At 38.7% G+C, this 23,445-nt stretch overlaps 1 pseudogene; it reads right to left on the reverse strand.

The window, feature by feature from the left end:
- Positions 1–9,235: 9,235 nt before the first annotated feature.
- Positions 9,236–23,445, reverse strand: part of LOC149161191 (peptide deformylase 1B, chloroplastic/mitochondrial pseudogene) — a 152,569-nt pseudogene continuing 138,359 nt past the window's right edge.

Raw genomic sequence — 23,445 nt, forward strand, 5'->3', positions numbered from 1 at the left:
GATGACATTCCTTAACGAAGAGTTGGAAGTGGAAGTGTACATCGAAAAACCAAAGGGATTTGTGGCACACAATAGTGAGACCCATGTGTATAGTTTGAAGAGAGATTTGTACAGGCTCAAGTAGGCCCTCAGGGTGTGGTGTCATGGTATTAGTGTATAGATAGATATTTGTAGGTGACGGGCTTCGTGACGAGTGAGGTGGATGAAAACCTCTACTACTTGATAGTTGGGGGTGAGGTACTAATTATTTTCCTATATGTGGATGACTTGTTCTTAACATTTTCATTGGGGCTCATTGAGGAATTGATGAGGGACCTTGCAGCAGAGTTCAAGATGAAATACTTGGAGCTTATGCACTACTTTCTAGGAATGGAGGTGTGGCAGAAAGATGGGGATATTTTCCTTGTGCAAGGGAAATACTGCGTTGAGATATTAAGGAGATTCATGACAGAAAATTATAGAGTCATGTATACACCCATGATCACCAATTGGAGGAAGGTAGATACATCCATGGATAAGGATATGGACCCCACACTCTACAGGTAGTTGATTCACTCTCTTAGTTAGTTCATGGTTGAATTGAAGAGGGTGCACTAGATAGTAGAGAAGCATGTGTTGTGGGTTTTGTGAGGTATAATAGAGTATGGGATTAGATATACTCAAGGTGATGGTATCAATTTGGTGGGATATATTGATGCGAATTGGGCATGTATTACAATGGTCAGGAAAACCACTTCAGGGTGTTGCTTCAACATGGGATTAGGAGTTGTCTCTTGGTACAATAGGAAGAAAAAAATCATGACACTGAGTTTTGTGGAAGAAGAGTATATATAAAATAGCATGGAGACATGCAAGACCATTTTGTTTCAGAAGTTGTTAGTAGTCTTGTTTGGTCAAAGGGTAGAGATGACAGTGATACACTGGGACAATTAGGGTTGCATCTAGTTATCTAAAAATCCAGTGTTTCATGACAAGTCTAAGCATATAGAACTAAGGTATCATTTCATCAGGGATTTTGTATAGTGTGGGATTGTTCAACTACAATATATACCTACAGATCAATAGGTAGAAAAAATTATGATGAAGGCTTAGGGGAAGGTGAGATTCATCTTATTCAAAGACAAGATGGGTGTTATGCATAACACCTTCCTCACTAAGAGGGAGTGTTTGTTTATGTATCTCATATAGGTGTTCTAGTCTCAAGTGGTGTCAACGAGGGTAGGAACATGAATGGATTAATTATCTCCAAGCCTAGTTTATTTTATAAGTTGAAAATGTCTTAATTATATTTATTAAACAATTTTAATTATTTTCATAAGTATAACTTAGAGAAATGGGTTAATTAATCGATATAAAATGATACAAGTCGATTTCTCTCTAGACTTCTAGAAAAGTGACTTGATGAGATCAAGATGATCTTAGCCATCAATTTTGATTAGATCGTGGTCATTAATTATTCAATGACAAATTATAAGAGGAAATTGATGGGCATCTTGGAGATACAATTCAAGTGAGCAAGGGCATAGTGATAACATGGTTTGTCACAAGTAAAGAGTTCAATAGTGATTGAGATCGATTTGCTGGAGAGAATTTCTTCACAATGAGTTCCAGTTTTTGAATCATAAAGGGAGATCGAGTTATTTTGCAGAGGCCGTATTTCTCTAGGTGGTGTGAATTGACAGAGAGAGGTTGATTTTCCAGTAAGGCTGAATTGGTCAAGAGGTCAATTTGCAGGAGGAAAAGATGAATTTTCCAGAGAGAGTGATTTTCTATTGGAGGCATAATTATTTTTCCAGGTCGTGCGAGTTTCTAATGGAGGCCAAGTTCTTCTCCAGGCTACACATGTGGGTCGATTGAGGGTTGTACAAAAGGGCCAATTTGATTTAGAGAGGTCAAATAGCTTCCAGGAGGTCGAATTAACTTGTAGAAGTGAAGGAACTAATTTGATGTAGCTTTTCCTATTTACGACAAGCAGTTGTAATAAATTTTAATTACAGATTCGTTGAAGGATAATAAAACCCTCATTTGGAGAACTGGTTTTCCCCACCTTGGGGTTTTTCCAGGGACAATTTGTCCAAAAATCTCGTTGTTTATTTTATGTGTGATGTTTTCTTAGTTCCTATGGTTTATTTATGATCCAAACTTAAACAACAACACAACAAATTACAAATATAATCATGAACATGGAGATGCAACAGAAAAACACTTCATTTCATTAATAGAAAAATATTGAACTATGTTTATAAACAGAATGGAAATAAGATCGCTCGGGCGATGATAGATTATCTCTGAGAAGAGATGTGGCGGCTACATGCCTCTAAAATGTGTTACAATGAGGCTCAAGGGCCTCTTTATTATTGGAAAAGATGAGAAAACACTAAACAACAAAAACCATAATGCTAGGAGATGTAACACCAAAATTTTGTGGGCCCCATTGGGGTTAGTTGGGCAACCAACTTCCCGGGGTCGTAACTTGGTCATATTATCTCCGTTTGGCACATACAATACCTTGTTTGAAAGGTCTCGTTGTGTACTGTAGGTTTCACCACAAGCCCACACCCACGGCCATTAGCCTGCCATGGACCCATAAAAACATCATTTAGGGGGTCAAAACTGCTCTAGAAGTTTAGGACCCGAAAAACTGCTAAAAATAGTAAATGATGAAATGAACAAGGAAACAGATGAAACTAATTGGGGGGTCTAGGTGGAATCGGCAGGTGGCCACCAATATCCACTTGGATCATTCCTCCCCCCTTATGAAGAAATAGTCCCCATTTTATGCAGAGCCTCCATGAGGTGAGGAAATTTCTGTTAAATCTGGTCCCTGGTGAACCACTTGCCCTGGTGAAGGAGTTGGCCTGCTTTGACAACTTGATATAACTATATCCTTTGTTGGCGAGTGTTCTTGATTTGTGCATCCATGAGTTGATCAGTTGTGGCTTGTCCCATGCATTCCGGGTGGAGCCCTGTTGGTGTGAGTTGTTTTGCAATGTCAGATGTGTCCAACAATGGTGGAAAGTATGGTCGAAGGTGATCTACATTGAACATTGGGTGCATACCAAGGAAGGGTGGGATGCTGAGCTCGAAGGCATTTTCACCAACAACCTTGGTGATGGTGTATGGCCCATATTGGAGTGGGCAAAGCTTGCGGTGAGGTCCAACAAGGTGCTCCGTCTGCAAATGTAGCCAAACTTTGTTGTCCACATGAAACTTCTGCGGAACTCGACGTTGATCATGGTGCTACTTGTACTTAGCATTAGATATGTCCAATATATCATGGACCTGTTGGTAGATGTGTTGAATGCACTCAATGAAGTTGTTAGCCCTTTCAACTTCAGACTAAATGTGAGCCGAATCTACCTAAGTGGCTATAAATGGTATGGCCACATCAATGGGGCATAATGGCTGAAATCCCAACCCTACCTGAAAGGGGTTGTGGCTTGTTGAGCCGTGGAGAGATTTGTTGTAGTTGTGTTGTACATAGGGGAGACTTTCATCCCATGTGGGTGGATGCTTCGAGTTGTACATGCGCCGAATGTGTACGATCATCTTGTTGAAAACGTCTGTTTGGCCATCAGTTTGGGGATGGGAAGTTGTGGACTTAGTAAGTTTTGTATCTAGCATCGATGAGAGAATTGACCAAAATGCACTCAGGATTATGTTGTCCCAATATGAAACAATGGACTGTTGGATCCCAAAGTGTACCCACACTTGCTCAAAGAAGAGCTTAGCAATGGCCTCTGCTATGATACTCTTTCTACAGGCCACTATGATGGCCATCTTCGAGAATCTATCGACGATCATGAAAACAAAATTTTTGTTGTGCTTAATAGAAAGAAGGCCTGGCATGTAATCCATGGAAATAGATTCCTAAGGCCAACTAGGAGTAGGTAGAGGAGTATACAGGCCTTGTTTCTTGATGGTTGGTTTGGCGATGGCATAGGAGTTGCGGGATCTAATGTACTTCCCGACATCCTAACGAAGTTTTAGCCAATAAAAATATTTCTACAACACTGCCATTTTTTTCTCTACTTCGAAATGTCCAGCGATTCAACTATAGTGTAACTCCCAAATCATCTTGGCATGGTCACCTGAAGGAACACAGATGTGTCCCAGGTGGCATAACAGTGCATCCTGAAGGTGAAAATTTGGAAATTTCTTCCCTTCCAGAAGTGTTTGGTATATGCTACTGAACTTTGGATCTCTCTTGTAAATATGTCGCCACCCTGATGTCTCCTGCCCATAGGAGTCAAGCACTGTGATCAGTGCCATGACCAATAGTCAGCTGAGGCAATCAACGATGTTATTGGTGGTTCCCTTCTTATACTTAATGCTCAAATGGAACTATTGCAGATAGGTGGACCATTTTCGATGGAGATCGTTCTGCAACTTCCCTTGTATCTGTATGAACTATAGAGGTCAGTGGTCTATGTGGATGACTGTTTCCTTCCCCATAATGTAATACTTCCATTGAATATAGGCCTGCACAATCAAATAAATTTCTTTGTCGTAAGTGGGGTACTTTCAGACTATGTCTGAAAGTGTCTCACTGTGATAAGCCACTAGATGCCCATGTTGAGTAAGAACTGCACCAATAGCATAGTCAGAGGAATTTATCTCAATCTTAAATTGTTGTTGCAGGTCTGGTAATGTGAGCACTTGTGCAGAGCATAGGTGATTCTTCAACTCAGAGAATGATTTTTGTTGGGATTCCAACCAAAACAAGCTTTTCTTTCACTCCGCCCTTGGTGACTTGACTTAAAGGCCAAGTGATATGAGAGAACCCCAACATGAACCTACGATAGAAATTGGAACGACCCAAAAAGTTGCAGACTTCTGTTAGAGTGGTTGGGGCTGGCCAAGCTTGAATGACTTGTATCTTGGATGGGTCCACACCCTGCTCATCAATGATGTATCCTAGATATTGAACCTGGGTCAAGTCAAAGGTGCATTTCTTCAAGTTAGCACACATCTTGTGTTATCGTAGGGTTTGAAGGACCTCTCGAATATGGTGGAGGTGCTCTTCCCAACTCTAGCTGAATATCAAGATGTCATCTAAATACACCACCACAAATGCATTGGTGAAGGGTCAGAAGATGTCTTCCATCAGTCTCATGAAGGTTTCAGGGGCGTTCGTCAATCCGAATGACATGACCAACCATTCGAAAAGGCCCTCCTTGGATTTAAAGGCAGTCTTCCACACATCGAAGGGTTTGATATGCACCTGGTGATAACTTGACTTCAAGTCAATCTTGCTGAAATATTTGGCCCCTTTGAGCTTGTCCGGAAGGTCATCAATCCGTGGGATTGGGTACCTATTCCAGACAGTGATCTTGTTCAGTGCCTGATATTCAATACAGAGCCTCCAGGTCCCATCCTTATTTTATACCAATACAATCGGGCTCCGACAAGGTGATGAGCTTGGCTTGATGTGCCCTTTCTACAATAGTTCCTGAATCTTCATATTGATCTCATCGTTCTCCAGAAAAGAGCATTGATAGATTGGTCCATTGGGCAGCGGCGCGCCCAGGGTTAGATCGATGGAGTGCTTGACCTGATAGTGCAGAGGTACCCCTATGGGTGAGGTGAAAATATCCCTATACTCCTCCACGATCTTGTCCATATGTTGTTGCTGTGTAGATGAGCCCTGCTTGGAAGCTGTTGCCACAACCTTGTTCCTTCCCTAGGGGCGAATCTTAAGGAAAACAAATTTCCTGGTCTGGAAAATGGTCTTAATGCATTGCTTTGCAGTGATCAAAGAGATGGCGGTAAGTGGGGATACCTACGGTATCCTCTACAACTTATTAACCAAATTAATAATCACAGAGTGAGGTCTACACCCATATACATCATGTCGCTTCCACAAATATGGTTTTCCTAACAATACATCACAAACTTCAAGAGGAGCAATGTCACACATTACCTCATCCTTGAAGGGCTTGATGCTATAGGGCAGGCGACACTGTTGGTTGATGCAAAGATCTCGTCCTTGGTGAAGTCACCCAATGGTGCATAGATGTGGATGTGTTGTAGTCTTTAGGCCCAACCACTTCACGACCTCTTCTGAAATGAGGTTCTTTTGACTCCCGCTATCGACAATGAACTGTAGCGGAGAACCCTTCACCCACATCTATGAGTGGAAGAGGTGTTCCCCCTCCTCTGGATCTTCAGGCTCAATATTATGGATCTTGGAGGTGGCCATGGTGGCACTGGGCTCCACATCAATGATTTTTTCCCCTTTTTTAGTTCCCTTATCGGGTTCTGATTCAAATTCATAACCTTCTTCTGATGCGGAAGCCTCCAACTCAACCACTAGTGACTACTTGGCCCGACACTCACTTGTATTGTGAGTGGAGCTCTTATGGAACTCACACCATTTTCCCATGTCCTTCTTCATCTTCGTGGTGTTATTCTTTGCTTGCGGCTTTCCTGGGTATCCCCGCCTTGGCTTGGTCCTTTGTTTTGTGGTTTGGGGGTGCCTTTTCCTTGCTTTGGATTTGCAGATCCAAAGTCCTGCTTCTTCTGTTTAAACTTCTGCTCAATCTTGATAGTGTACCAATATGTCGTGTCGAGCGAGGAAATGTCCAGGAACTCCATCTCGTCCTGGATGTACTTGTGTAGACAGTCGCAGTACTTGAGAACCAAATGTCACTCAATATCCTTGATACCCAGCTTCGTGCGAAGGGTATGGAAAATATTTGTGAACTCTGGCACATCTTGGTCCCTTCTTTGTCGTAGCGTGGTCCACTTTATTTATTTTTCATCATAGCTCCCGATAAGGTAATATTGTTCCTTGATGTCATCTCGAAAAGAATTCTAAGTGGGTGTGGCTGAAAATAGTGAGGGTTCACTCTCGTCCTTTTGTTCACAATAGGTTTTCCACAAGTCCTTGACATGTGGGGCTAGGAGAAGTGCAAAATTAATCTTTTCCCAATTTTAAAAGTCATGAACTGAAAAATAGCCTTCCAACAGATTTAACCATTTATTTATGGCATCTGCATCTATCAGGCCTTAGAATATGGAATTATCAAAGTTAACTTGTATCTTAAAAGGAGTGGCGCCTCCAGAGTGGTTGTTGGATGAAGATGCATCGCCTGTGGGTTGCCGTCGAAGGATCTGGGAAAAGTTATCCATCATCGCGTCCCTTTGTCGCTCGAGGGCTTCCTTAAGCAATAGTTTGAAAGGATCTCATGCCCCCTCATCTTTCTTTTCTTCCACCATGGCAGGTCGTCGGGTTTTTCGAGGCTGATCTTGCAATGGTTCAACCAGATCAAGCCCTAAATCCTTATACACTGACCTCGTTGGGGACATGCAAATAAAAACAAAGAAAGAGCAGACCACTCTAATACCACTGATTTGAACTTAAATAGGAATGCAACAAATTACAGATATAATCATAAACATAAAGATGCAACAGAAAAACACTTCATTTCATAAATAGAAAAATATTGAACTATGTTTACAAACAGAATGGAAATAATATAGCTCGGGTGATGGTAGCTTATCTCTGAGAAGAGATGTGGCGACTACATGCCTCTGAACTGTGTTACAATGAGGCTTAAGGGCCTATTTATTATTGGAAAACATGAGAAAACCCTAAACAACCAAAACCATAACCTCAGGAGATGTAACACCAAGCGTTTGTGGGCCCCGTTGGGTTTAGTTGGGCAACCAAATTCCTGGGGTCGTTACTTGGTCATATTATATCTGTTTGGCGCGTACAAAACCTTGTTGGGAAGGTCTCGCTTAATACTACAGTTTTCACCAAAGGCCCCTGCCTATGGCTAGGGGATTGCCGCAGACCCAAAAAACGTCGTTTAGGGGGTCATAACTACTTCAGAAGTTCAGGACCCGAAAAACTACTAAAAATATTAAATGTTGAAATGAACAAGGAAACAAATGAAACTGAGTAGGGGGCCTAGGTGGAATAGGAAGGTGGCCACCAATATCCACATGGATCAATTTAATTGGTGAAATTTATAGTTGTGTTTTTATTGATTATTTGCATTAAATTAATTTACTCAGACAAATATTCATTAAAATATAGGTGAATAATTGCCAAATTAACTACGATAGAAGTTTCACAGCTATGAGGCCCACAATACTAGATCCATGTCATGCAAGCACAGCTGCCCTTTCACATTCTCGCCTACAACAAGTAATGATTTACCAAAAACTCTAATTAATGCTCAACTGAAACAAAAGAAAATATATGAATTTTAAAAATGCTCAACATAAAAAATAGTTAAGAAAAACAAACTTTATTTATTCCAAACCATGAATCCAAGAGAAAAATCCTTGGATATGAGAATTTACAAAATATAGGGGCCCATTGGACTTACAAAAGGCACAACCCTCAAGCTACCCACCCTTCCTCTACGTGCCAAAAATTCCCATTTTACATTTGCAACTGACTTTTTTTTCTTTTACACTTTTACAAAGCTAGGCCTCTACCTATAATCGTGAAACAGATTTCTAAAAACAAGAAAAGGCTTGACACCTACAACTATGTGTTGTCTCAACTAACCATTTGCCACCTATTCTAACCAATAGTTAGTCAAGGATACTTGAATTATATTACAACAATATGTATCATCTCTGCATTTGACATTTTCATAGTTTTATACTTAGTTTTACTTCGTGAAAAATGTGACACTTTAATGAGTACACCAATTATGTCTCGGAACTTTCCTCATTTCGAGATGGTTTTAAATATGTTCAATGCTGGAAACCTAAGTGCCAACATGAATTTATGCACCAACAACAAGAGACTTTGCCATGGCCCAAAAAATGTCAACCTATGTCCAAATGTTCAGAGATGATATACTTGATTGCCTTAGCCTATAACCCAGCGAAGACAATTCTATTAGATACTTGGTCAAAAATATGTAATGTCGTTTAGCCGTAACCATGGTTGAAAAACCATTGCACGAAAGAGGATTAAGAGCTATGGACCTCAATTATAGCTCAAAGGTTCAAAACTATTTTTCAAAATAGTACTAACACAAACAAGACCACAAATTCCACCCATAGAATTGGGCTCTCGAGTAGCTATTCATATCCTCTAAAGGAATCAGAGTGTAAATGGCCAAGCACACCAAGACAATGAACTGAGGGCAAATAAATTTCACTTTGAAGACATTTCTGCATTCTCTGGTGACAGTTCACGTTCACTCTTCATGCTCATAGAAAATTTTGAAGCATAGAAAGAAATATGCTCCATTACGACTTAGTATTATATCTGACCTTTAAATCGCTTAGGATTCGGCATACATGTTTTGATTTCATATTTCTGTTCTAAATTCTTTAATATTGGTTGTATAGTTTCGAGGACGTCTGGGTGCATCCAAAAAAAAATAAAAAAAAATCCTTTAAAGGTCATCATATTCATGCTGGAAAATATGTACATTGAACTCCTTCAAACTCAAAATGAGTTTCTTCCCTTAATGTCTGGAGCTTCGATTTTTACTGACATAGGTCGCTCCACATTGGCATAAATTTTTGGAAATGACAAGAAACCCTCTGTAAATACCTATTTTTTCTTTGGCGTACTTGTAAATTTCCGGATTTACAAGGATGACCTCCTCTCCTTTACCACGTTCACCGGTAGGATTGAACACCAAAAGTTGAATATTTACTCCAACTTGGGGTGCTGAGAGAGCAACTACATCAATTTTATATGTTACATCAAATATTTTATTTTGGAGGTTTATTATTTAATATATTTACAAGTTTATTATAGTTTGAGTGGGTTTAATGGTTAAGAACATGTGTTTAAAATTATAGGTAAAGTATATATGTATTTGTTGATTTAACAGTAGAATTGCTAAATAAAAATAGATCCCTTATCTCACAAAAAAAAAAAAATCATACACTAATTTGGTGTCTAACTTGCCCATAACCTTAAAATTAAATAATAATAATAATGATATGAAATCAAAATATTTAACCATTTTCAATAATAACAACTCATAGTGAAACTTAGAATCTCATAGTGAAACTCAGAATCTCATAGTGAAACTCAGAAGCTTGGAGCTATGAAAGTGATACGTGAGACGCAATCTGTGGTTCATGAGGACACCCAAACGCAATGTAGTGTATTATGTCTTCATTACAGACTGGATAAGCACGTTCCTTATTATACCACCAGGCCTATTAGATATGTTTCGAATGAGCTCCCATTTCCCAAGTCTTCCAGCTCACTGGTACATAAAGATCTTCCTTTATTGCTGGCTGTTGTGCCTAGCACTAGGTCGACGGTTCAAGCCTTCCACCTGCCACCTTATTTGATAGACTAAATCCTATGTTGACGTCATATAGCAGTATCTATAAGCAGAATGCAGGTGGTTCCCAACTGGTTTTGGAAACCACTCGGGGTCCTACTATGATCCTACGCCCGCCACATCACCAAAGTGGTTTAGAACTAGTTGAAAAATGCACCTCTCCCCACCCGGCTCCGTTAAAGTTTGAAAGACTAGGGAAGGAGGGTGTAAGGTCCTCGGAGCTGCGGTGCGGTTAAGCGCCGGGTGACCGTGCACGAGCGCACGACGGGCGTGCGATAGTGCGACGGGCGGGTGCGACGAACCGTGCGTGCGGAAGAAATGCAACGAAACCTTGCGACGTTTATGCGACAATAATAGAAGTGCGATGCACTTATATGGCGATTTGGAGCGTGGAGCGCTTGGCTTAAAGCCGACCTGCGATGGTGGGCAGGCCGACTTAGAAACTGGGCGTTGAGCATTGCGAAGGGGTGTGTAAATGAAGATATGGTGGTCGGCTGGGCGAGCCACCACCACACTTGTGATGTGTATATACATGAGTGCGATGGAGCTCATTTGGACAATCCAACTTCGCACTTCTTACTTCTATCTTGGAGTAGGTTCACTTGTGCGCAGTTTTGAGGGGGATGAGCGCATAGCTCATGCGCTCCTCTAGTGTGTCGCACTTGGTGAAGAACTCTTAGTGGAGAGGTGGACGCGTTGGGCAAGGCGTGCCCGACGTGATTGTGCGTAGGTGTTCGTGTGGCGACTTGGCGTGGGTGTCTTGGTGACTCGGTTGAGCGCTCACCCACCGTGCAAGTGTGCACGAAGGTGAGATGGAGGTTGGAACCAGAGGTCATTGAGTTGGGCAGGCGGTACTACGTGTTGTGCACACGATTTGGGCGTTTATCAAGAGTTGGCAAGCGGGACTGCGTGTGGGCAGGGATACACAGTTTGGGCGTTTGCGACCAAACGAAGAGTGAACCGGCGAAGATGTGTGACGAGGTGAACGACGAGTTGGTGAGCTGTGCGGCGACGGTGCGGAGGTGCCGATGAGCTGGACAACCGAGTTTGCCGAAGTTGTGGAAATTTGGCTAAGTGTAAATTTGGGGTTTCCCAAGGACTTAATCTGTACATTGTAAAAATGATGATTATATAATATATTGATTCGGGCAGACTCACATTACGGGGAGTTTCCCCTCCCCTTTATACTGTTGCAATTGTTTTTGTTCTTGTTATAATTGCTATGGATAATGAATGAGTATGGGCTTCATTGGTGTAAAGGATAAATGTATGTTTACTTGGTTGCGAAACACAAGCTAAGTAATGCTAAAGTGAAAGTAGGCGTAGTCCACGAACATAAGTATTGGTGAAAAGAAAGTGTTCGGTGGTGCCACACCTCGCTATAAGCGGTTGGAAGACCACTGCAAGTGTAGGTGCATGACAGGTGGTATCAGAGCTGGGTTGGAGCTGGTGTTAGAGTAGGGTTTCTTGTGACGAAGTGCAGGTGTGGGTACACTTGGAAACTTGAGAGTTGATGACAGTGGAAGCAGGTACTTGCAGGTGAAGGAAGCTAGTTTCACATATAAGTGGAACAAGGACCGGTTCATGATTGCAGGGAAACTTGGTGAAGATGGTGAGACAGGTTTAGCAGGGGTGAAGCTTAGTGCTTGGGCCAAGCTGAACGACAAGGCATGGCAAGTTTGGAAGAATGCAAAGGGAAGCTCTTGCTTACCTTATATAGGTTGAACAGGTTGAAAGAAGAGAATCCCCAGATTCGAGATAAGCTTGAAGTCTTGGAAAAGAATGTTGAAGGCGAACTTATTCAGCTTGGTTGGGAAATGGAGCAAGATGAAGTTGCAGATTGTGCTAACAAGGAAGAGGAAGTCGTGACAGTTGAAGATGTTGCAGACATGACCATGATGGAGGATGAACTTGAGGATGATCAAGTTGGACCAGGATCGTGTGGTTTGCAGACATGGATGAATGAGGAAGAGCATCATGATGATGATGTAAGTACCATTGATACTTGTGTTTCATTTGGGCATTTGGTAGATGGACCGTATGCAGGGAAGGGCAAAGCCAGTTTGCCGATGCTATGGAGGATCTTGCCATGGATGTCTATGATGAGACCTTGTATGGAGGAACAAGGATTGTCGATTGTTGCAGGACTTGTTGGGGTTGTTTGTGACCTTACGGCAGAAGGTATAAAGGCCCTTGACAAGGGAGGAACATGATGATCGTTGTGGATGATCGGGTGATGCTTTAGCCACATGGAGAATTGGCTAAGTGCCCAACATGACTCATGGACAGGTTGAGGAGGGCACACACACTTGTGATGATGCTTGGGTGGACATGTCATGGCCGAGACCAAGAGATAGTCTTGGTGGACACTTTGGTGGAGGAGCTATGATGGAGGGACTCATGACATGATGATATGGTTGAGTGACCGAGTTCACTAAACTGAAGATTGTAGACTTGGATGAGGATGACTGATTGTTGTGATGGGTCTACTTGGTTGGACTACATGGGCAACTTAGTCATGGAAATCAGGTTGGAGGCATGGAGCATGGCAGTCTTATGCAAGGACATTGTGTGGGAGCACTTGTAGAGGTGTCATGAACATCCAAGGAAGAGTGCTAAGGCAGGGATGTTGTGCGGATGGATTTGCTAGTGCGACATGGAGACTTACTACTTATGAGTTGATGGAGAGGTTGTGCACTCTTGTACAACAAGGCCATGGACTTGGTTGGATTTGTGAGTTGATTCATGGAGCTCATGATGACATGAGGTTGTGACTTTTAGGGACTTGATACATGGTGGACTTAGAGGATTTGATGCATTGAGGAGCTGAGGTCGGAGACTTTGATGCAATATGGGATGCATACTTTCAAAGTACATGTATGGGCATGGCTTGGAAGAGTGACTTGATGTGGATGATCGGTATGAGACACTTTGGAGTGATGGAGTTACGACAATGATGATGCCTTGGTGGCAACACTTGGGCATGGGTTGAGCCGAGACTCAACTACTTTGGACCGCATGTTGCAGATGAGATGAGGACTACTTCATGGACCTGAGCATGGCTTACTTATATGGATATGGATTCTTGATCGATTTGAGAATGTGGCAGGATGTCTTGAGAAACAACTGATGGTGGCATGAGGATGTGCATTCTCATGATTGAGCGTGACAGTTGGATTGGCCATCCGACTAGTTCATACATTGGGGTCGACAGTGTACAGAGATGTGCTAGCATTATGTTGGAGTACCATGGCAGCAGTTCACATGATGACACATGATGAGGTCGACACAAGATGTTGCAGTGGACATGTAGCTTGGATGGAGGGACTAGCCTTCCATGGTGGAGAAGCATGTGGAGATTGTGACAAGGTGATCGACAATCATGGATTGAGATGATCTTTGATGGATGGCATATCGATGAGGTGTATACCTTGGTATGGTGACCTTGGTGACAGATGGTTGCCAGGGCGAGGCATGGTGGAGATGGTGGTTCTACATATGATGCAATGATAGTTTCACTATGTGGAGGAGTTGACATCATGGATATTGATGATCTTGATGGATGGCTACCAAGATGGTATGTTGTCGAGGACGACAACGATTTCAGGTGGAGGAGGATGTAAGGTCCTCGGAGCTGCGGTACAGTTGTGCGCCGGGTGACCGTGCACGGGCGTGCAATATTGTGACGAACCGTGCGTGCGGAAGAAATGCGACGAAACCTTGCGACGTTTATGCGACAATAATAGAAGTGTGATGCACTTATATGGTGATTTGGAGTGTGCAGCGCTTGGCTTAAAGCCGACTTGCGATGGCGGGCAGGCCGACTTAGAAAGTGGGCGTTGAGCGTTGCGAAGGGGTGTGTAAATGAATATATGGTGGTCGGCTGGGCGAGCCACCACCACACTTGCGATGTGTATATACATGAGTGCGATGGAGCTCATTTGGACAATCCCACTTCGCACTTCTTACTTCTATCTTGGAGTAGGTTCACTTGTGCGCAGTTTTGAGGAGGATGAGTGCATAGCTCATGCGCTCCTCTAGTGTGTCGCACTTGCTGAAGAACTCTTGGTGGAGAGGTGGACGCGTTGGGCAAGGCGTGCCCGAGGTGATTGTGCAGAGGCGTTTGTGTGGTGACTTGGCGTGGGTGTCTTGGCGACTCGGGTGAGCGCCCGCCCACCGTGCAAGTGTGCACGAAGGTGAGACAGAGGTTGGAACCGGAGGTCATTGAGTTGGTCAGGGGGTACTACGTGTTGTGCACACAATTTGGGCGTTTATCAAGAGTTGGCAAGCGGGACTGCGTGTGGGCAGGGATACACGGTTTCGGCGTTTGCGACCAAATGAAGAGCGAACTGATGAAGACGTGCGACGAGGTGAATGACGGGTTGGTGAGTCGTGCGGCAACCGTGCGGAGGTGTAGACAAGCTGGGCAACCAAGTTTGCCGAAGTTGTGGAAATTTGGCTAAGTGTAAATTTGGGGTTTCCCAAGGACTTAGTGTGTACATTGTAAAAATGATGATTATATAATATATTGATTCGGGCAGACTCACATTACGTGGAGTTGCCCCTCCCCTTTATACTGTTACAATTGTTGTTGTTCTTGTTATAATTGTTATGGATAATGAATGAGTATGGGCTTCATTGGTATAAAGGATAAATGTGTGTTTACTTGGTTGCGAAACACAAGCTAAGTAATGTTAAAGTGAAAGTAGGCGTAGTCCACGAACATAAGTATTGGTGAAAAGAAAGTGTTTGGTGGTGCCGCACCTCGCTATAAGCGGTTGGAAGACTACCGCAGGTGTAGGGGCGTGACAGAGGGGGTCGCAATGCCTCCACCGTCGTCCATCCTAATCTGGTGGCCCAACGTGCTTTGGAATATGTGTGGTATTTAACAACGCTTAAACGAAACATTAGACTTTTATTAAAACATACTGAAATTTGATTATGGCTAATGTAAATTCGTAGTATTGGCCATTCGCACCTATAAACTATGGGCGAGTGCTCAAACATATTTGGAAGACCAAATTTTACAACACCTTCAACTAGTGCTTGTTTCATGCTGGCTGAGTTCAAACTATCCCAACGAATGTTCTCAGAATAACATTAGCCAGTAAACAGAACACCAACAACTACCAGACTTCCACGCTTGTTCCTATAGACTTTGACAACCAGTACTAATTTTTTGAACCTATTATTTCTCTTCCGCATGCAACAACATTTGGTGTTGCGCACGTAGCCGTGAGGAATCTCCCATGTGGTCATGAGAATGATGCAATATGATCACTATAAGCGATGCCACCAACACCAGTGACATCATTTTGGTCTCTTGGATTATTTAGTTTACAATGGAGGGATCACTTTGGTATTTTGGATTATTTAGTGTAACATGGAGGGGGGGCATGATTTCCAATAGCTATTATTCCAATCCATTCCCAAACCCAAATGAGGAATGATTAGGATACATTGCCTTGCAACCAAATTTCTTTGATGTCCAAAATATTGCTAGATAGAGCTAATTTGCATTTTAATAACTAGCACTCATTATTATATGTTCTTAATTATATTACAAAATTTGAGGTAATGAAAGGGGTGTGATAATCAGATTCTTCTTTAAGGAACTTTGTTTTTCGTGTTCTACTATTTGTAGAACCATTATATGCAAAAGATAAGATACGCCACTTTCATATCATTTTCCACCTCCCTAGTTGTTACTTTGAGCAATGCCATTCATTTTTCAAGATCTAGTTACCTCTAGATCTCCATCCCTTCCTAGTTTCCTTCATGGTTGCCCCTCCCTTCACAAGGCTTTCATGAGGCATACGTTTAGCTCATTGTTTTTTTGGACACACCCAATCAGTTCATGATCCCAATGAGTATGTACATGGATCTTTGAAAACCACAATGAATGAGGTGGAGGAATCTACATTGGACCAAATGGAGGAAAAAGCTATCTTGGGTTGTTCTACCAAAAGGAGAAGATGGTTTGAGCATGGATGGTAGAGTAGTGGAAGAAGTTATGGAGGTTTCCTCGAGGGAGGTATAGTAGGCATGCTGGAGACAAGACCTGTGGTAGTCGAAGAAGTTAGAGAGGTTTCCTCTAGGGTAGCTATAGTGATACTGGTGTGGACACATTAGGTTTTGTAATTAGTTCAACAACAACTACAATTGACTCTTGGTAAAGAGAGTTTGAGTGGAAATCTTGATACAAGATCAATTTGTTGGGGATATAGGAAATCTAATAATGACACATAGTTTGTAATATTTTAATTTTTCCTTATTACAATTTTGAAAAATATTTAATGATTGAGCCGAGAGGCTCATTCTACAACCCAATATGAGGGGCTTGTAAGTCTGTACAACCGTTAGTGCCCCTTTATTGAGCCAAGAGACTCATTCTACAACCTAGTATAAGGGGATGTGTAAGTTTCTCTGTCCATTCATACCCCTTTAAAATTAAAATTAAAAATTACATTCTAAATAGAAAAATAATGTCACCTATAAAAAAATGAATATGTTGTGAAGTAATTAGAAGTAAAAAAATGTTTGAATCACATGTTTAAATCTTATTCTTTTCAAATATATTTCAACAAAAGATTTAAATAAACTATTTGAAGATATATGTTAACTAATTTATGTCAATATTAACTTCATATATATCTATATATAGAAAAAAAATTAAGTTTTTATGGTTACAAATTTTATTTGGTCCTATAGTAACAATGAAAAATAACACATTGTATTTTGCACTCTAAAAAGTTTGCACGTGTAGGAATTTGATCCCTCTATGCTCATCTTAGATCAGTACTTAAGATGGATCTATGCTGGTGTAAAAAGTATATGATGCATCCTCCATAAGGATGTTTATGGATCTATGTTGGTGCAAAAAGTATATGATACATCCTCCCTAAGGATGTTTCTAAAAGTTGACTATGCTTTAATTAGGTTTGTATTTTCTTTGGATTAGGTTGAGAGAAAGTGTTGTAGTAACACATTAAATGAGATCTTGTAATGAAGTATTGGATCCAAAAATAATTTCAGCTCAATTAAAAAGGTAATAAAAGTAACAATAAAAATGATAAGTCAATGAGGTTTATCCTAGGTGGTTGGGAGAATAATTATGTTTATCCTGAGTGGTTGGGAAAAATGATTGTGATATGCAAATTTTTTCTCAAATTTTCTTTGAATATCTCACTAATTGATAAATCCAAATTTAAAATAAATCTATATTAATATAATATGACTCCAAGAGTAAATCTTGAATCTGGTAATATATATCTATATATGTTAATTCTATTTTTAAATAATAAATTAATAATTTATTTTGAAATGTAATTTTAAATTTATTTTTTAAATAACATAAGAATAATTCATTATCAAATCAATCAAAATCATATTTAATAAAGAAAAGAAAAAAATTAAGGATTAAAGATTCACCTATGGTTAAATTAACTCAATATTTATTAAAATTTACAACTAAATCTAATAACTTCAAAATATATCATATAAAAAAAAATATTTTTCTCACCAAATTTTAAGTAAAAATATGTATTTTTATTGTTTTTAAAAATAAATTATTGATTGCCAATTCATCACTTATTAATGTACTATGAATTATTATGTAAAACATGAAATTTATTATTCAAATTCTTATTAAATCAAATCAAAAAAAACATTCTTTAATTTTTTTTTCACCAGATTTAATTAAAAAATACTAATTTCATTTTCAATTATTAAGAAAAAAATATATTTAAAATAGGTGAGCCATCTTCCAATATTACTTTTACTCAAGTAATATGGAAATTTAGTAAGCATGTTTTTCAAATTAATCACATTAGTATTATTTGGGTGATGTTTCCAACCAGCCAATGTGGTTCATCCTTAAGGCAAAAGTAATATGGAAATTATTTAATAAAAAAGTATTTCTTTTAAATCTGATGCAATAAGAGCGGGTATTTAAAAAAACACAGGCGCAAAAAAGCCCATATTTTTTAAAAAACACATGCAGATGAGGTTCCTCTGATTTGTACTTAATAGTTTCTTGGACATCATTATACTCAGCAAACAAGGTTCTCCTGTTTTGAGGTCTTACTTTGTACTTAATAAAGATTACCTGTTTTGAGGTTCTCTTACTTTGCACTAAATAGTTTCTTTGACATTATTGTACTCCATAGTTTCTTTGAGCTATTTTAGGGTTATTATTTAAACATAAATATAATTATCTTATTTTATTTTATGAACTGTCACGTGCTTAAACATAATATAATTATCTGATTTTATTGTTGAATTGAGGTTTCTATGATCCATATTAAGTTTATGAGAGTTTTTTCAAGATATTTCATTTGTCGACCCGTTTCGAAATAACCAGTGTGGTTCATAGTCAGAACAAGTTGAAAGAACAGATCATGCTTTGCATGTTAAATAGATAGAGAAAAACCTCCAACGGCTATATTCCTACACGGCTATATTGACAACGGCTAGATTTGACTGGTTAGTTAGGATAGGATTAGGAGTATATTAATTAAATAAGTTACCCTGGTTAGTTAAATTCTTATTAAAGTAAATGGACCCTTTTTATCCACTTACAATTATAAATATATATTAAAAAATAAATTATAACACAAAATTAATAAAAATAATAGTTAGTTATCAAAGCTATTATATCTAACTATTAGAGTAATTAATATTTAGTTATAAAATTATTAAAAATATAAAATATTAGAGTAATATATAAATAGCTAGATATATTTTTATTAAAATAAAAGTCAAAGGGACTGTTTCATACACTAATAAAATTAATTATAAACTAAATTAATTTTAAATTAATAGTTATTTATAAAAATTAAATATATAAATATTAGAGTGATTTAAGGATATGATAATAGAGTAATTTAAATTATAATTATGATATTATAAATATATATCTAAATAAATTAATGCTAAGTTATCAAGATATTATATTAGAGTAGTTAGTTATAAAAGTTATAAATAAGTTATCAAGATATTATATTAGAGTAGTTAGTTATAAAAGTTATAAATATTAGAGTAATATATAAATAGTAAGTTATAATTTTATTAAAATGTAAGTTAAAGGGACTTATATAATAAAATAAATTAAAAATAAAGTAAACCTAATTCAAAAGTAATTTATAAAAGTTAAATAAATATATAAATATTAGAGTAATTTAAGGGTTAGAAAGAATAGTTTAATATCTAAAATTAATGGTTTATTTAAGTGTTAAAATTATCATAGATTAGTTTCAAGATTAGTTTCTTTATGTTATTAGCCTAAATAAGTGCTATTACAATACCTCCAACAAAATCAACCTCAAAGAACAAAGGCCACAAGAAACATGAAACCAAGGGAAAATTTTCTTAAAAGACAACAAGAAAAAACAATAAATAGGGAGGGGAAGGCAGGAAGACAACGCCTAGGAGGAGAGGGCTGGGACCTAGCAACTATTGATCTTCGAGCCATCCTCTCTATTGAGATTGTTCGGCCTTTTTTCAATCTCAAGCGCTTCCCTAAATTTCCGGTGATGGAACTCGGATGACAAAGCCATGAACGATGGAGCGACACTTTGTAAATATGACGAAGTGTTGGGAGATTTATACAACGATTTGGAAGGGAGCTTGTGGTGAGGGCAAGCCGACTTGGAAGAAGGCTTTATGGGTGCGTTATGATGGTTTTGGGGGTCGGCCAAGGGGCTGCCACCCACATGTAACCCATGCAAGGAAGCATATAAGTATATGGGCCTTGGAGCTCATTCAATCATCAACTCAAGCTCTTCACTCTAAGATAAGGACGCAGTCTAGTGCGCAGTTTTACTGGGGTAAAGGGCATAGCTCATGCGCAGAACTTGTAGAGTGCGCAAAGGTGATTTGCACTTGGAGATTTTAGATTAAGGTTGGGCAACGTGTGCCCAGGTTGGTTCTGAGGTGCAAAATTTTTGCAGGACTTGGTAAGGGGATTTAGTGGCTCGGGTGAGCACTACCCTTTGTGCAAGAGGTGCACACAGTTGTAAAGGTAGGGTTGCCTCTCTTTGTATTATTTGGTTAAGTGCGAGACTTGGTTCGGTCAAGACACGCTTGTTTATTGTAAACTAATATTCTTAATAAATTGACGGGCAGACTCACATTACAGGGAGTTGCCCCTCCCCTTTATACTTGTTGCAATTGTTGATGTTCTTGTTATAATTGCATGATGATAATGAATGAGTATGGGCTTCATTAAGTATAAAGGACAATTGCATGTTTACTTGGTTGCGAAACACAAGCTAAGTAATGTTAATGTGAAAGTAGGCGTAGTCCACGAATGTTAGTATTGGTGAAAAGAAAGCGTTCGGTGGTGTCGCACCTTGCTACAAGCGGTTGGAAGAGTACCGTAGGTGTAGGGGCGTGACAGAGGGGGTCACAACTCCTCCACCATCGTCCATCCTAATCTGGTGGCCCAACGTGCTTTGGAATATGTGCGGTATTTAACAACGCTTAAACGAAACATTAGACTTTTATTAAAACATACTGAAATTTGATTATGGCTAATGTCAATTCGTAGTATTGGCCACTTGCGCCTATAAACTATGGGCGAGTGCTCAAACATATTTGGACAACCAAATTTTACAACACCTTCAACTAGTGCTTGTTTCATGCTAGCTGAGTTCAAAATATCCCAACGAATGTTCTCAGAATAACATTAGCCAGCAAACAGAACACCAACAACTACCAGACTTGCCACGCTTGTTCCTATAGACTTTGACAGCGAGTACTAATTTTTTGAACCTATTATTTCTCTTCCACATGCAACAACATTTGGTGTTGCGCACATACCCGTGAGGAATCTCCCATGTGGTCATGAGAATGATGCAATATGATCACTATAAGCGATGCCACCAACACCAGTGTCATCACTTTGGTCTCTTCGATTATTTAGTTTACGATGGAGGGATCACTTTGGTCTTTTGGATTATTTAGTGTAACATGGAGGGGGGGCATGATTTCCAATAGCTATTATTCCAATCCATTCCCAAACCCAAATGAGGAATGACTAGGATACATTGCATTGCAACCAGATTTCTTTGATGTCCAAAATATTGCTAGATAGAGCTAATTTGCATTTTAATAACTAGCACTCATTATTATATGTTCTTGATTATATTACAAAATTTGAGGTAATGAAAGGGGTGTGATAATCACCTTCTTCTTTAAGGAACTTTGTTTTTGGTTTTCTACTATTTGTAGAACCATTATATGCAAAAGATAAGATACGCCACTTTCATATCATTTTCCACCTCCCTAGTTGTTACTTTGAGCAATGCCATTCATTTTTCATGATCTAGTTACCTCTAGATCTCCATCCCTTCCTAGTTTCCTTCATGGTTGCCCCTCGCTCCACAAGGCTTTCATGAGGAATACGTTTAGCTCATTGTTTTTTTTGACACACCCAATCAATTCATGATCCCAATGAGTATGTACATGGATCTTTGAAAACCACAATGAATGAGGTGGAGGCATCTACATTGGACCAAATGGAGGAAAAAGCTATCTTGGGTTGTTCTACCAAAAGGAGAAGATGGTTTGAGCAGGGATGGTGGAGTAGTGGAAGAAGTTATGGAGGTTTCCTCGAGGGAGGTATAGTAGGCATGCTGGAGACAAGACCTGTGGTAGTCGAAGAAGTTAGAGAGGTTTCCTCTAGGGTAGCTATAGTGATAATGGTGTGGACACATTAGGTTTTGTAATTAGTTCAACAACTACTACAATTGACTCTTGGTAAAGAGAGTTTGAGTGGAAATCTTGATACAAGATCAATTTGTTGGGGATATAGGAAATCTAATAATGACACTTAGTTTGTAATATTTTATTTTTTCCTTATTATAATTTTGAAAAATATTTAATGATTGAGACGAGAGGCTCATTCTACAACCCAATATGAGGGGCGTGTAAGTTTGTACAACTGTTAGTGCCCCTTTATTGAGCCAAGAGACTCATTCTACAACCTAGTATAAGGGGATGTGTAAGTTTCTTTGTCCATTCATACCCCTTTAAAATTAAAATTAAAAATTACATTCTAAATAGAAAAATAATGTCACCTATAAAAAAAAATGAATATGTTGTGAAGTAATTAGAAGTAAAAAAATGTGTGAATCACATGTTTAAATCTTATTCTTTTCAAATATATTTCAACAAAAGATTTAAATAAACTATTTGAAGATATATGTTAACTAATTTATGTCAATATTAACTTCATATATATCTATATATAGACAAAAAAATTAAGTTGTTATGGTTACAATTTTTATTTGGTCCTATAGTAACAATGAAAAATAACACATTGTATTTTGCACTCTAAAAAAGTTTGCACGTGTAGGAATTTGATCCCTCTATGCTCATCTTAGATCAGTACTTAAGATGGATCTATGCTGGTGTAAAAAGTATATGATGCATCCTCCAGAAGGATGATTATGGATCTATGCTGGTGCAAAAAGTATATGATACATCCTTAGGGCCTAAGGATGTTTCTAAAAGTTGACTATGGTTTAATTAGGTTTGTATTTTCTTTGGATTAGGTTGAGAGAAAGTGTTGTAGTAACACATTAAATGAGATCTTGTAATGAAGTATTGGATCCAAAAATAATTTCAGCTCAATTAAAAAGGTAATAAAAGTAACAATAAAAATGATAAGTCAATGAGGTTTATCCTAGGTGGTTGGGAGAATAATTATGTTTATCCTGAGTGGTTGGGAAAAATGATTGTGATATGCAAATTTTTTCTCAAATTTTCTTTGAATATCTCACTAATTGATAAATCCAAATTTAAAATAAATCTATATTAATATAATATGACTCCAAGAGTAAATCTTGAATCTGGTAATATATATCTATATATGTTAATTCTATTTTTAAATAATAAATTAATAATTTATTTTGAAATGTAATTTTAAATTTATTTTTTAAATAACATAAGAATAATTCATTATCAAATCAATCAAAATCATATTTAATAAAGAAAAGAAAAAAATTAAGGATTAAAGATTCACCTATGGTTAAATTAACTCAATATTTATTAAAATTTACAACTAAATCTAATAACTTCAAAATATATCATATAAAAAAAAATATTTTTCTCACCAAATTTTAAGTAAAAATATGTAATTTTATTGTTTTTAAAAATA

This window comes from Pinus tabuliformis, chromosome 5_2 (assembly GCF_031772625.1).
Source record: "Pinus tabuliformis cultivar Carrire ecotype Pingquan chromosome 5_2, CPIR1, whole genome shotgun sequence".
NCBI classification, from domain to species: Eukaryota; Viridiplantae; Streptophyta; class Pinopsida; order Pinales; family Pinaceae; genus Pinus; species Pinus tabuliformis.